This window comes from Oncorhynchus gorbuscha, linkage group LG22 (assembly GCF_021184085.1).
Source record: "Oncorhynchus gorbuscha isolate QuinsamMale2020 ecotype Even-year linkage group LG22, OgorEven_v1.0, whole genome shotgun sequence".
Taxonomy (NCBI): Eukaryota; Metazoa; Chordata; class Actinopteri; order Salmoniformes; family Salmonidae; genus Oncorhynchus; species Oncorhynchus gorbuscha.
In genome coordinates, this window is record NC_060194.1 from 16,775,613 (window position 1) to 16,792,024 (window position 16,412).

A 16,412-nucleotide genomic window follows, 5' to 3' on the forward strand; every position below is an offset into this window, starting at 1 on the left:
TTTAACCAGGGCCCATTAGAATCTGGTCAAAAGTAGTGCACTATATAGGGAATAGGGTGCCATTTGGGATGTGTGTTTCTAGACTCCTATTGACCTCTCATACATTCTCTTTGTCTCCACCTCACCGATCTCACACCTCTGTAAGATAACCACCAACACAACCCTGATAGGCCCTTTGTGTTCATGGTGACAAGATAAAGCAGCAGATGGGGGGGACCACTTGAAGGGCAAACGGGGCAAATCATCAGATTTGTCCTGTAGTTTTAAAACAGCATAAACCAACCATGTGTCTGTGAGCGGATACAGCCTGCGCGATAACCTCCACACAACGGCCGCGAAGAAACCGTTATTACACTAAACGCAAAATAGAAGACAGAATTCTTTCCTTTATGTGATATTCCTTGGTACTAAATTTCAGGAAAATCACAAACTGCTTAAATATCGCAAGTCAATTTCCACACTGAATGACCCGGATGACAAATGAGGCTACTTGAGCGGCGCAACAAAATGACTTCAAGAAGGAGCGAAGAGCTTTGTGTCTGAAACGATCTCTGACTGATCTTGGCCTCCGTGTACAGATCCTCACTCGGAGAGTTTTGCCCCTAAAAAGACTTGTTACATTATCATCAACAGTGCTCTGGCCACAGACCCATGACAGAGCAGGAGAGCCAGCCAAAAGCCTCATCACCACAGAGCAGATCAAAGGCTCGGCTCAGCGCACATCGTCTCATTCTCTCTCGCTCGTTGCAGTCCTGCTCACCTTCCCCCTGACTGCATGAATAACCATGACTCAGGTTAACGTGGTGAGTGTTCCTCTAAATGGGGGGGGTTGAATGTAGGTGCGACAGACTGAACTGTTCCCGACACACCACCGTAACAATGCTCTACTTTCTGAGATTCATACCAGCTCCATGGAAACCAAGGCCAACAAGGAATACTGTCACCAAGGCACTAGTAGGACACCTAGAGTCACTGAGTGTGTGTGTGTGTGTGTGTGTGTGTGTGTGTGTGTGTGTGTGTGTGTGTGTGTGTGTGTGTGTGTGTGTGTGTGTGTGTGTGTGTGTGTGTGTGTGTGTGTGTGTGTGTGTGTGTGTGTGTGTGTGTGTGTGTGTGTGTGTGTGTGTGTGTGTGTGTGTGTGTGTGTGTGTGTGTGTGTGTGTGTGTGTGTGTGTGTGTGTGTGTGAGAAAGGCTGGCTTTCATTAACACACTGACTACGCCCACTGCTTGGGAAGTACAACATCTGGCTTGTAAAACACACAAGGAATATTCCGTTTTAACTGAAGGAAACTCTCCCTTAACATTTGTTACCCTTTTCTGTACATAGTCCTAGAAAATCAGTCAGTGATTCTCTTGACAAATGTTGTTCACGGGGGTCTTAAATGAGCAACCTGCCCAAATGACGTTCCAATCTAAAAACACATTATAGACGCAATGGAACACAATTCACGTCGAACGTTCCGCCTCCGTTCAGACTTTAAACCCCTCTTCCAAGTGGTGAACTGGTCCAATGTTTAAAATGGACACAGCAACATACACACGGTATGATTCATGTACTTGACTTAGCCTCCACAGCTAAGACCCACCACAAATAAATTGTCTGTCTGACGAGCCGAGACACTCCCCTGGGTACCACTACAGAGACCTAACAGAGTCTCTAGACCTTTCTACCAGGTCTTGGGGGGGGGGGCGTTGGTAAAAAAAAGTGTGAGTGAGTGTACATTCTGGGCCGGTAACTCCCAGCACCACTAACGGCAACAACATAGCAGTTTGTGTGTTTAAGCGTCTCCTATAGATCTTTCTACAAAGCACATCTTGATGGTGTCCGTACAGCCTCGTATAGAGGACATGTTGTTGTTCCTGTTAGGGGCGGGGCCCAGGAGGAGTAGCGTGGAATAAACGAGGTCATCCGTTAGCAGCTCTGAAGGGCGTCTTTGAGGATGGAGAACGAGGCAGATAAATTATATTCCCTGTGTGTGTGTGTTTCACATACATACTCTGAGCAGACAGTTAGGTGCATGACCTGTTGATATGTGTCTGGGGCATTCGCTATGGTTTCAAATCAAGTGATAGACCATGCCTGGGCTGCTTTTAAGTGAAGTTTTGTGTCCAGTTTGAACAATGTAAAAACCCCACAAGCCCATCGTTTTTCTTTCTGCATAACTGTAATAAATATCAGCGTGTATTATAGCGGGATTCAACATTCTTAATATGTCTTGTGTCCCAAAAATCAATGCACTCGTCAGACAAACAAGTGGGCCAAATATAGTAACCCCAAAATCAATGCATGTAAACATTTGTGTTTTTGTGGATATAACACGATCAAACATCCTCCTCCCAACGGCGAACACTGAGGGTTTGCCAATAACGGTTGACTGGCTCGATTTCACAAACGTCTGTTTAACTCGTCGTCCGTGCTCTCTACGGAGCACAAGGCCACATTGTTTCTTTTAACCAGGAAGGATGGAGAAACCAAACCCTGGGTCTAGGACTGGTATAGCGGGTAATGCCGCCTGCAGCACATGGACCTGATACAGTCAACCCTCAGCGTGGGTATGCATCCCGGAGCCACATCTCCCTCACACCCTCATTAGCACATATCTCTGTCTCAATAAGATAAAAATACTGTTCAAAATTATATATAAAAAAATATTTAAAAAATCCAAACCACTGCCTTCCACTTGGAAGGTTGTAATGTAATTCAAGACAGGGCAGGGGTGTGTCAGTCCAACCCAATGCCATCCAGACCAGCATGTCGTGGGGGGGTGTCAGTATTAGAGGTCGACCGATTACGATTTTTCAACGCCGACACAGATACCAATTATTGAAGAATCAAAAAAGCCGATACCGATTGATCGGCCGATTTAAAAAATCTATATGTATTTGCAATAATGACAATTATTGGCAATATGTGCTATGTAAGAAAGCTAACGTTTCAGTTCCTTGCTCAGAACATGAGAACATATGAAAGCTGGTGGTTCCTTTTAACATGAGTCTTCAATATTTCCAGGTAAGAAGTTTTAGGTTGTAGTTATTATAGGAATTATAGGACTATTTCCCTCCATACCATTTGTATTTCATTAACCTTTGACTATTGGATGTTCTTATAGGCACTTTAGTATTGCCAGTGTAACAGTATAGCTTCCGTCCCTCTCCTCGCTCCTCCCTGGGCTCGAACCAGCAACACAACGACAACAGCCACCATCGAAGCAGCGTTACCCATGTAGAGCAAGGGAAACAACCACCCCAAGGCTCAGAGTGAGTGAAGTTTGAAACGCTGTTATCGCGCGCTAACTAGCCAGCCATTTCAATTCGGTTACACCAGCCTAATCTCGGGAGTTGATAGGCTTGAAGTCATAAACAGCGCAATGCTTGACACACAACGAAGAGCTGCTGGCAAAACGCACTAAAGTGCTGTTTGAATTAATGTTTACGCGCCTGCTTCTGCCTACCACCGCTCAGTCAGATACTTAGATACTTGTATGCTCAGTCAGATTATATGCAACGGAGGACACGCTAGATAACATCTAGTAATATAAGTTTAATGCTAGCTAGCACTTACCTTGGCTTACTGCATTCGTGTAACAAGCAGTCAGTCTCCTTGTGAAGTGCAACGAGAGACAGAGAGAGAGAGAGGCAGGTCGTTATAGCGTTGGTTAACTAGTTAACTGTAAGGTTACAAGATTGGATCCCCCGAACTGACAGGGTGAAAATCTGTCGTTCCGCACGAGGCAGTTAACCCACCGTTCCTAGGCTGTCATTGAAAATAAGAATGTGTTCTTAACTGACTTGCCTAGTTGAATAAAAGGTATATTCAAAAAAAATAATTACATTTAAATTAAAATAAATTTAAAAAATAGGCGCTTCCGATTTCCGATTTTTATGAAAACTTTAAATCGGCCCTAATTAATCGGCCATTCCGATCAATCGGTCGACCTCTAGTCAGTATGTCACATTCAGACAGGGATTCCAGTCATAGGCACACTGAGGCACTTGACAGTGGTTTGACTGGGGTGCATCCCAATAGCTCCCTGTTACCCATATCCCTATAGGCCCTGACATTTGTGATAGAGTATTTTATGACGTGTTGGGACAAGCAGGGCCTTTCAAGTCTCCCCTGGGTTTATTTAACCTCCTGGCCCTCCTGTCTGTTGGTGTTTGTTGGAGTGTTGGTCTACACACTGCAGACAGACATGTCTATTGGTCCCTCTACACACTGCAGACAGACATGTCTATTTCAGATCTGGGTCCAAACACCATTTGACATCTCTGCTGTAGCTTGCATAAAGTGCCATATGGGCGGGGTTCAAGGTTTGGGGAGTATGATAAATGGTCCTTTAAGCCAGACAAGCTTAATCAAGCACAAGTCATAAAGTATTCAAACTCAGGTCAAGCCCACTGGTCCATCCACCCTGGGTCTGTCATGTCAAGCACTGACTGATGGACAAGTGTGTGTGTGGGTCTGTTTTATCAGCCGTGGACTCGTATGCACAGGACACACATGGTATGGCACTGTCCAAAGAAAATCTTACATGCAGGTTCCTTCTCAACAATAAAAGATACGAACATGAAGTAAATGGCTCAATAGAATCAAATATATACATATTTTTTGTTGCATACGTGTAATATAGGAAGGCACAATTTATAGTCAAATAGTTCCACGTATCAGGGAAGGAGGGATGGGGGGGGGGTGTTTAAATTGTGCAGTATTAGTAATAGTAAATAAGAGTCTGGTAGCAGCAATTGTGATGTGTGTGTGTGTGTGTGTGGCATGAGTGTGTGTGCGGGCGCGCGTGAGTGCAAAGGTACGGACAGTCAGTGCAGGTGGTCAGTCCAGTTCGAGTTTTCAGCAGTCTGATGACTTGTAGATAGAAACTGACTCTGAGCCCGTTGGTATCAGACCTCAAGCTCCAATACCATCTGTCCGACGTTAAGCGACTGAACACCTCTTGGCTGGGGTGTGTGGGGTCCTTGATAATGCCGCAGGACTTCTTCAGGCAGTGTTTCAAGTAGATGTCCTGGATGGGTGGGAACACAACCCCAGTTATGTACTGGGCTGTCTTCACCACCCGCTGAAGAGCCTTGCAGACGTGGACAGAGGAATTCCCGTACCAGGCCGTGATGCAACCGGTCAGGATGCTCTCAATGGTGCAGTGGTAGTATTTGGAGAGGACCTGGGTGGCATCCCAAATTTATTCAGCCAGAAGTAGAGACACTGTTGCGGCGTCTTGACAAAACTGGTGGTGTTGTTGGTTCATGTCAAGTGCTCAGTGATGTGGACGTCGAGGAATTTGAAACTGCGGACTCTCTCTACTGCAGTCCCAATGACTTCCTGAAGTCAACAAATCAACTCCTTTGTTTTGCCGACATTGAGTGAGAGGTTTTTGTCCTGGTACCACAATGCCAGTTCACTTACCTCCTCCCTATAGGCTGACTTGTTGTTGTTGGTTATCAGGCATACAATTGTGGTGTCATCAGCAAACTTGATGATGGAGTTGAAAAGCCACGCGGTCGTGGGTGAACAGGGAATAAGTACAGCAGAGGGCTGAGGACACACACCTGGGGGGCCCCTGTGTTCAGAGTCACTGTGGCAGAGCTGTTGTTGACAATCCTCACAGCTTGTGGTCTGCCCGTCAGGAAGTCCAGGATCCAGTTGCAGCATCCAGACCCAGGGAACTGAGCTTGGTGACGAGCTTGGAGGTAACAATACTGTTGAATGCTAAACTGTAGTCAATGAACAGCATTTTCGCATAGGTGTTCACCTTATCCAGATGTGTTAGGGCCGTGTGAATGGCATCTTCTGTGGATCTTTTGGTGCGGTAGGTTCATTGGAATGGGTCCAGTGTACCTGGCCTTGATGTGGGCCATGACCAGCCTCTCGAAGCACTTCATGATGACCGGGGTGAGTTCAGCGATAGTCATTTAGGAATGTCACCTTGGTTCTTGGGCACTGAGATGATGGTGGTGTCCTTGACGCAAGTGGGGACTACAGCCTGGGACAGGGGACACGTTGAAGATGTCCCGGAAGACACCGGCCAGCGCACACGGAGGTCGTTGCCAGGGATGCCATCTGGGGCGGCGGCTTTGTGAGTATTCACTCTTTTGAGAGTTTTCCTCAAGTTGGCCATGAAGAACGAAAGCACCTGGTCATCCAGAGCATTCCTGGATGCCTCGGTGTTGTCCGCCTCGAAGCGAGCAAAGAATGTGTTAAACTCATCGGGGACGGGGGCTTCGTTGGGCACCACACATCTGGATTTGCCTTTGTAGTCCTTGATAGCCTGTAGTCCTTGCCACATGCATCGTGAGTCAGTTGTCGAACATTGATTCTTGTATGGGAGTTTGTACATGTCACCTGGGTTCGATCAATTGATATTTAATGCTGCACTATGGGCACTCGGCATGTAATGTATTTTTCTGTTCATCCAGGGCTTTTGGTTGAGGTCTGCCCGGATTGTTATTGTGGGTTCAACACCAACAACCAATTTCCGAATGAAGCATATTCCTCAATGTTGATGGATGAGTCCTGGGTGGATGAATAGTCCAAATCAGTACTGTCAAAACAATCCTGCAGCGTTGAGTCTGCCTCCTCTGTCCAACGCCTCACTATTATCTGTGTTGGTGTCTCCCTCGAGGTGCTGCTTGTCGGCGGGGAGTAGGAACATAGAGGATTTGTAAACGTCACAGATGTTCGTGCACACATGGTCCAACACGTTTCCTCTCGTGGGGCAGAATACATGGCGATACTTTGGACGAATTTGTTTAAATTTACTTGGTTAAAATCTCCCGCGACAATAAAGCCTGCTTCCGGTGAGAGGATGCTTGCGGGCTAATGTTTTTGTACAGTTTGCAGAGTGCTGCCTTGATGTTTGCTTGTGGCAGTATGTACACAGCTGCGCTAATAACACACATGATCGGGTGAGCAGGAACTCAAGGGGCTCTGAACTTCAGTACCCCCCCCCAAAAGACACAGCATTCCCTGAAGCCTCGCTCGAAGCCTCGCTCCGAGTTCAAAGTTTATTTCCCAGCGAATGGGCATTCGCCATCAAGATACTAGGAAGAGGAGTCCGTGTAGCCTGTCTTTTCAGCCTAGCTTGGAGACCCCTTTTCCTTCTTCATCGCGGCGTTGCCTTCGGTCGTCTCGGCCAGGAGCAGCGGGTCGGAATCGGAACGACGGGCACCATCCTTAGCGCCACTATCTTAAAATATATCACATAGTTTGCTGTGTGTGTGTCCAGGGAAGTGATTGAGTGGTAGTGGTCTGTGCAGCCGTCTGCCCAGACACACAGAGTTCACTGAGTGTGTGCGCTCCGCCCAGACACATGGAGAATTTGGGGTTAACACAGCATGGCCCTGTAGAGGTCACGACCCCAGGAGTGTGCAGGGACATGCCAGTCACCTGACACCTTGGAATATGGTGGAGTGTGTGTGTGTAGATGTGTAGATGTGTGTGTGAACGGCCTACTATCCTCCAGCTCTCTGGGTAAATACTAGGCAGGGTGAAGAGGGCATTGGCTGACCGTTAAAGGAATACTTCAGGATTTTGGTAACGAAGCCCTTTATCTACTTCCCGGGAGTCAGATTAACTTGTGGACGCCATTTGTATGTCCTTGCGTGCAGTTTGAAGAAAGTCGCTAACTAGCGATAGCGCAATTGCTAATAAGTGCAATGACTGGAAGTCTATGGTAACTGTCGAAGGTGACTGCTAGTAGATTTACCATAGACTTCCAGTCATTGGTACGCAAAACTACCTCATCCTTCATACTGGATACAGAGACATAGAAATGTGTCCATGAGTTCCATCCAACTCTGGGGAAGTAGATGAAATCCAGATGTATCCCTTTAAAGACAGGAATGCCATCAAGGCTCAAGGCTGGACAGTGGGACAGAGGACAGGACAGGGAACAGAGGGACGGAAAGATGCACAGCATGTGGAACAACACTCAGTGAATCCCTGAGCTGTCTGCCACCATTCCTTGCAGCAACAATGACACACATTGCTCATCGGGCCAACTACTCATTCCCCACAGTCTTTAAAAAGCATCTAACACATGTCAGAGATGCGGTGAGAGGAGAGGAGAGTACGAGTCATGCAAAGTGGTTTTTAGACCTTGCGGCCTAGTACAGCAACGTACAGCTACAGAAATAACTTGGTCAGATAAATGCCGTAACCACAGAACTGGAATGAGTAGAACGGGCGTCCCCATTCAAGTCAACTCATTCGGGTCAACTCATTATATTCCTTCGGCTGTAGCCTTGAGTACCAGTCTCAATTAGAGGTAGACCCAAAGTAACAGCATAGTGGGTCAATTTCCGCAACAGCTACGAGCGCTGAAGCCAAACGTCTCCTCTGTTCAGGTCATGATGCTACCCACGCAGTAACAGCGTCAAGCTGACTTGCACGCATGTGCAGATGCTGTGTGTGACCGTGCGAGAGCGAAATCTTGCGTCTCCCGCGTCATAATATTTGCAGTGCGGCTCGCGGAAACGTCATTGCGACGAGTCCACATTTAAGTAACACTTCAAATGGTCAACAGACAGCCGGGTACGCATCGCGTTCATTGACCACGGCACTGACGTATAAACGTTTAACCCCTTCATTGTAGAGAGAAAGCAGCTCCTAGGCCAGCTACTATGTTTACTTAATTCACCCATGACTAATCAAAACCACGCCCCCGCCCCTCCCTTCCTCTTCTGATTAATTCAGTAGGGTCAACATGAGAGCAGGGAAAAACAGCTGTCCCTCCCTCCCAGTAGCCACCCATCCATTCCCCTTGAACAGAATCCGATCCTGTAATCCTGCATGGCCATAATCTAATCGACACCAGTGAGGCAACACAAACGCTAGAGTCAGTTTATTTCCTGCAACAGTTTACGTTACATCACACAGTGACAGCGAGCGGGAGAGAGGAAGGAGAGGGTAAGGGAGTCACCCACATGTCACTGTCCCCAAGAGAGGTTAAACACAACACTTCTCTACCTCCACAAATTGCTGTTATCAAACACACCCACAGTTCAAAACACTTGATGTTGTTTCTTTGTTTATTGCTCGGTAGCGTTAGTCGGCGCTACCTGCGCCAAACTCCGGTATTTCTCAGCCGACAGCTTGTTCTCCGTCCTCTTTTTAAATAGTGAGCCAAAATGTTCTCCGCACTTTCTATTTCCACGACTGATCCAAACGGGTTGTTATCATGTCTCTCTCTCGTCTCTCTGCAGCAGACATACAGCAACCCATTGGGGAGGCAGGGAGCCTAGTGGTTAGAGGCAGTCTGCCTAGTGGTTAGAGGCAGGGAGCCTAGTGGTTAGAGGCAGGGAGCCTAGTGGTTAGAGGCAGGGAGCCTAGTGGTTAGAGTCAAGGAGCCTAGTGGTTAGAGTCAGGGAGCCTAGTGGTTAGAGTCAGGGAGCCTAGTGGTTAGAGTCAGGGAGCCTAGTGGTTAGAGTCAGGGAGCCTAGTGGTTAGAGGCAGGGAGCCTAGTGGTTAGAGGCAGGGAGCCTAGTGGTTAGAGGCAGGGAGCCTAGTGGTTAGAGGCAGGGAGCCTAGTGGTTAGAGGCAGGGAGCCTAGTGGTTAGAGTCAGGGAGCCTAGTGGTTAGTGTCAGGGAGCCTAGTGGTTAGAGGCAGGGAGCCTAGTGGTTAGAGGCAGGGAGCCTAGTGGTAAGAGGCAGGGAGCCTAGTGGTTAGAGGCAGGGAGCCTAGTGGTTAGAGGCAGGGAGCCTAGTGGTTAGAGGCAGGGAGCCTAGTGGTTAGAGGCAGGGAGCCTAGTGGTTAGAGGCAGGGAGCCTAGTGGTTAGAGCGTTGGGCCAGTAACCGAAAGGTTGCGAGATCGGATCACCGAGCTGAACAAAGGTAAAAATCTGTCGTTCTGCCCCTGAAGAAAGCAGTTGACCCACTGTTCCTAGGCCGTCGTTGTAAATAAGAATTTGTTCTTAATTAACTGACTTGCCTAGTTAAATTAAGGTTCAATTTAAAAGTGAAAAAAGCGTGTATAGAATCATGACAATACCAAGTTTTAATGCATATCGGTACCAAGTTGTGATATGGTTCTGTGAGTACGCTGGCAACTCCCAACACACACAAACACACCAAAGCCTAGACAGCCCCCAGACCAGGCAGTGAACTCTGGTCAGAATCACAGAATTATACTGTCAACTCAATCAGTAAGGTTGTGTGAGGAGTAAGATCTGCCTTCACAGAGGAACTCTGGGGCACGAGCCAGAGGGTGCTTCCCTAAAGTTACCATATTCCCAATATATTGCACTACTGTTGACGAGGAGCCATAGGTCAAAAATAGCCAGACAGCAGCTGGAATTAATAACAATGAGCAGTTCATTGGAGGTCTCCAACCAAATGATCAAGCTAATGGATCACCAACAACACTCTGTTGGGTCAAAAAGAACATCCTTGAACGGTCGATGTGATAAAGCTGTCATGTCACACTACATGACACTACACCCGGTCATACAGGACACACTACACCCGGTCATACAGGACACACTACACCCGGTCATACAGGACACACTACACCCGGTCATACAGGACACACTACACCCGGTCATACAGGACACACTACACCCGGTCATACAGGACACACTACACCCGGTCATACAGGACACACTACACCCGGTCATACAGGACACACTACACCCGGTCATACAGGACACACTACACCCGGTCATACAGGACACACTACACCCGGTCATACAGGACACACTACACCCGGTCATACAGGACACACTACACCCGGTCATACAGGACACACTACACCCGGTCATACAGGACACACTACACCCGGTCATACAGGACACACTACACCCGGTCATACAGGACACACTACACCCGGTCATACAGGACACACTACACCCGGTCATACAGGACACACTACACCCGGTCATACAGGACACACTACACCCGGTCATACAGGACACACTACACCCGGTCATACAGGACACACTACACCCGGTCATACAGGACACACTACACCCGGTCATACAGGACACACTACACCCGGTCATACAGGACACACTGCACCCGGTCATACAGGACACACTGCACCCGGTCATACAGGACACACTGCACCCGGTCATACAGGACACACTGCACCCGGTCATACAGGACACACTACACCCGGTCATACAGGACACACTACACCCGGTCATACAGGACACACTACATACACACGGTCATATAGGACACTACATACACACGGTCATATAGGACACACTACACACGGTCATATAGGACACACTACACACGGTCATACAGGACACACTACACCAGGTCATATAGGACACACTACACCAGGTCATATAGGACACACTACACACGGTCATATAGGACACACTACACACGGTCATATAGGACACTACACACGATCATACAGGACACACTACACCAGGTCATATAGGACACACTACACACGGTCATATAGGACACACTACACACGGTCATATAGGACACTACACATGGTCATATAGGACACTACACACGGTCATATAGGACACTACACACGGTCATATAGGACACTACACACGGTCATATAGGACACTACACACGGTCATATAGGACACTACACACGGTCATATAGGACACACTACATACACACGGTCATATAGGAAACTACACTGTCATATAGGACACACTACATACACACGGTCATATAGGACACACTACATACACACGGTCATATAGGACACACTACATACACACGGTCATATATGACACACTACATACACACGGTCATATAGGACACACTACACACGGTCATATAGGACACACTACACACGGTCATATAGGACACACTACACACTGTCATATAGGACACACTACACGCGGTCAAATAGGACACACTACACGCGGTCAAATAGGACACACTACATACACACGGTCATATAGGACACACGGTCAAATAGGACATTACACACTGTCACATAGGACACACTACACCCGGTCACACAGGACACACTACACCCGGTCACAGAGGACACACTACACCCGGTCATACAGAACACACTACACCCGGTCACACAGGACACACTACACCCGGTCACACAGGACACACTACACCCGGTCACACAGGACACACTACACCCGGTCACACAGGACACACTACACCCGGTCACACAGGACACACTACACCCGGTCACACAGGACACACTACACCCGGTCACATAGGACACACTACACCCGGTCACAGAGGACACACTACACCCGGTCATACAGGACACACTACACCCGGTCATACAGGACACACTACACACGGTCATACAGGACACACTACATACACACGGTCATATAGGACACACTACATACACACGGTCATATAGGACACACTACACACGGTCATATAGGACACACTACATACACACGGTCATATATGACACACTACATACACACGGTCATATAGGACACACTACACACGGTCATATAGGACACACTACACACGGTCATATAGGACACACTACACGCGGTCAAATAGGACACACTACATACACACGGTCATATAGGACACACTACATACACACGGTCATATAGGACACACTACATACACACGGTCACATAGGACACACTACACCCGGTCACATAGGACACACTACACCCAGTCACATAGGACACACTACACCCGGTCACATAGGACACACTACACCCGGTCACATAGGACACACTACACCCGGTCACATAGGACACACTACACCCGGTCACATAGGACACACTACACCCGGTCACATAGGACACACTACACCCGGTCACATAGGACACACTACACCCGGTCACAGAGGACACACTACACCCGGTCACAGAGGACACACTACACCCGGTCACATAGGACACACTACACCCGGTCACACAGGACACACTACACCCGGTCACACAGGACACACTACACACGGTCATACAGGACACTACACACGGTCATACAGGACACTACACACTGTCATATAGGACACACTACACACGGTCATACAGGACACACTACATACACACTGTCATATAGGACACACTACACACGGTCATACAGGACACTACACACGGTCATACAGGACACTACACACTGTCATATAGGACACACTACACCCGGTCATACAGGACACACTACACCCGGTCATACAGGACACACTACACACTGTCATACAGGACACACTACACACGGTCATACAGGACACTACACACGGTCATACAGGACACACTACATACACACTGTCATATAGGACACACTACACACGGTCATACAGGACACTACACACTGTCATATAGGACACACTACATACACACGGTCATATAGGACACACTACATACACACGGTCATATAGGACACACTACACACTGTCATACAGGACACACTACATACACACGGTCATACAGGACACACTACACCCGGTCATACAGGACACACTACACCCGGTCATACAGGACACACTACACCCGGTCATACAGGACACACTACACCCGGTCATACAGGACACACTACACCGGGTCATACAGGACACACTACACCCGGTCATACAGGACACACTACACCCGGTCATACAGGACACACTACACACTGTCATACAGGACACACTACACACGGTCATACAGGACACTACACACGGTCATACAGGACACTACACACGGTCATATAGGACACTACACACTGTCATATAGGACACACTACACACGGTCATACAGGACACACTACATACACACTGTCATATAGGACACACTACACTCGGTCATACAGGACACATAACACCGGTCATACAGGACACACTACACCCGGTCATACAGGACACACTACACCCGGTCATACAGGACACACTACACCCGGTCATACAGGACACACTACACCCGGTCATACAGGACACACTACACCCGGTCATACAGGACACACTACACCCGGTCATACAGGACACACTACACCCGGTCATACAGGACACACTACACCCGGTCATACAGGACACACTACACACTGTCATACAGGACACACTACACACGGTCATACAGGACACTACACACGGTCATACAGGACACTACACACTGTCATATAGGACACTACACACTGTCATATAGGACACACTACACACGGTCATACAGGACACACTACATACACACTGTCATATAGGACACACTACACACGGTCATACAGGACACTACACACTGTCATATAGGACACTACACACTGTCATATAGGACACTACACACTGTCATACAGGACACACTACACCCGGTCATACAGGACACACTACACCCGGTCATACAGGACACACTACACCCGGTCATACAGGACACACTACACACGGTCATACAGGACACACTACACACGGTCATACAGGACACTACACACGGTCATACAGGACACTACACACGGTCATACAGGACACACTACATACACACTGTCATATAGGACACACTACACACGGTCATACAGGACACACTACATACACACGGTCATATAGGACACACTACACACTGTCATATAGGACACACTACATACACACGGTCATATAGGACACACTACACCCGGTCATATAGGACACACTACACCCGGTCATATAGGACACACTACACCCGGTCATATAGGACACACTACACCCGGTCATATAGGACACACTACACCCGGTCATATAGGACACACTACACCCGGTCATACAGGACACACTACACCCGGTCATACAGGACACACTACACCCGGTCATACAGGACACACTACACCCGGTCATACAGGACACACTACACCCGGTCATACAGGACACACTACACCCGGTCATACAGGACACACTACACCCGGTCATACAGGACACACTACACCCGGTCATACAGGACACACTACACCCGGTCATACAGGACACACTACACCCGGTCATACAGGACACACTACACCCGGTCATACAGGACACACTACACCCGGTCATACAGGACACTACACACGGTCATACAGGACACACTACACCCGGTCATACAGGACACACTACACCCGGTCATACAGGACACACTACACCCGGTCATACAGGACACACTACACCCGGTCATACAGGACACACTACACCCGGTCATACAGGACACACTACACCCGGTCATACAGGACACACTACACCCGGTCATACAGGACACACTACACCCGGTCATACAGGACACACTACACCCGGTCATACAGGACACACTGCACCCGGTCATACAGGACACACTGCACCCGGTCATACAGGACACACTGCACCCGGTCATACAGGACACACTGCACCCGGTCATACAGGACACACTGCACCCGGTCATACAGGACACACTACACCCGGTCATACAGGACACACTACATACACACGGTCATATAGGACACTACATACACACGGTCATATAGGACACACTACACACGGTCATATAGGACACACTACACACGGTCATACAGGACACACTACACCAGGTCATATAGGACACACTACACACGGTCACAGAGGACACACTACACCCGGTCATACAGGACACACTACACCCGGTCATACAGGACACACTACACACGGTCATACAGGACACACTACATACACACGGTCATATAGGACACACTACATACACACGGTCATATAGGACACACTACACACGGTCATATAGGACACACTACACACGGTCATATAGGACACACTACACCCGGTCATATAGGACACACTACACGCGGTCATATAGGACACACTACACGCGGTGTTGCAAGACCCACGTTGAAAGAAGAATGTCGGTCTACAATTTAAACAGAATAAAAACACTCATACCAGCAACAGGACACATAACTCATCACACTACTAGCAGGATTGCAACATCCACGGTGTCAGAGGAACATCCGTCCTTAATTGAATCAGTGTTACTGTAACAAGCCACGCCTACATCCGGTTGAGGTTTCAACTTGCATGCATTCCCATATCCCCGCTCCTGTTCAATACTAAATCCTCGTGGTTCTGTGTTGCGGTGACCCCGACACTGTGATTATGATACAGCCCAGTGGCCCCAGGGCACAGCAGAGCTGACCAAGAGGAGAATGCGACCCCCGTCGACCTCCGTGACCCTGCTGTCACTCAGTCAGAGGATTACGCTCTCCTCCTTCAGTCAGCCTCGTTTAAAAATGGTTGGGTTAACAACACTGATACTGAGAGGAAATGAGACGAGGGGTCAGAGGGCAACTGTAGCAGCTCGGGACTCTGTGGGTCACTTGAGCTCAGGACTGTGTGGGTCACAGCCAAATAGTACCCTACGGGACCTGGTCAAAAATAGTGCACTTTAGGGAATAGGGTGTCATGTAGAACCCTGCCACCGTGTTCATTCTGTGCAGAAGGGTGAGTGGAGAAGCCCAAGCCTTTGGTACATGAATAAACAGATGTAGGAATAGATGATCCAAACAGTAAACTATGGTATCGATAGAAAACAAATCATATTAACCCAGTAATGTTTCCTTATGTTGGTCA

General features: G+C 48.3%; 1 protein-coding gene across 3 annotated transcripts in view; it reads right to left on the reverse strand.

The window, feature by feature from the left end:
- LOC124009995 (partitioning defective 3 homolog) overlaps positions 1–16,412 on the reverse strand; it is a 257,276-nt gene that overhangs the window by 185,920 nt on the left and 54,944 nt on the right. The gene's annotated exons all lie outside the window — the stretch shown is intronic.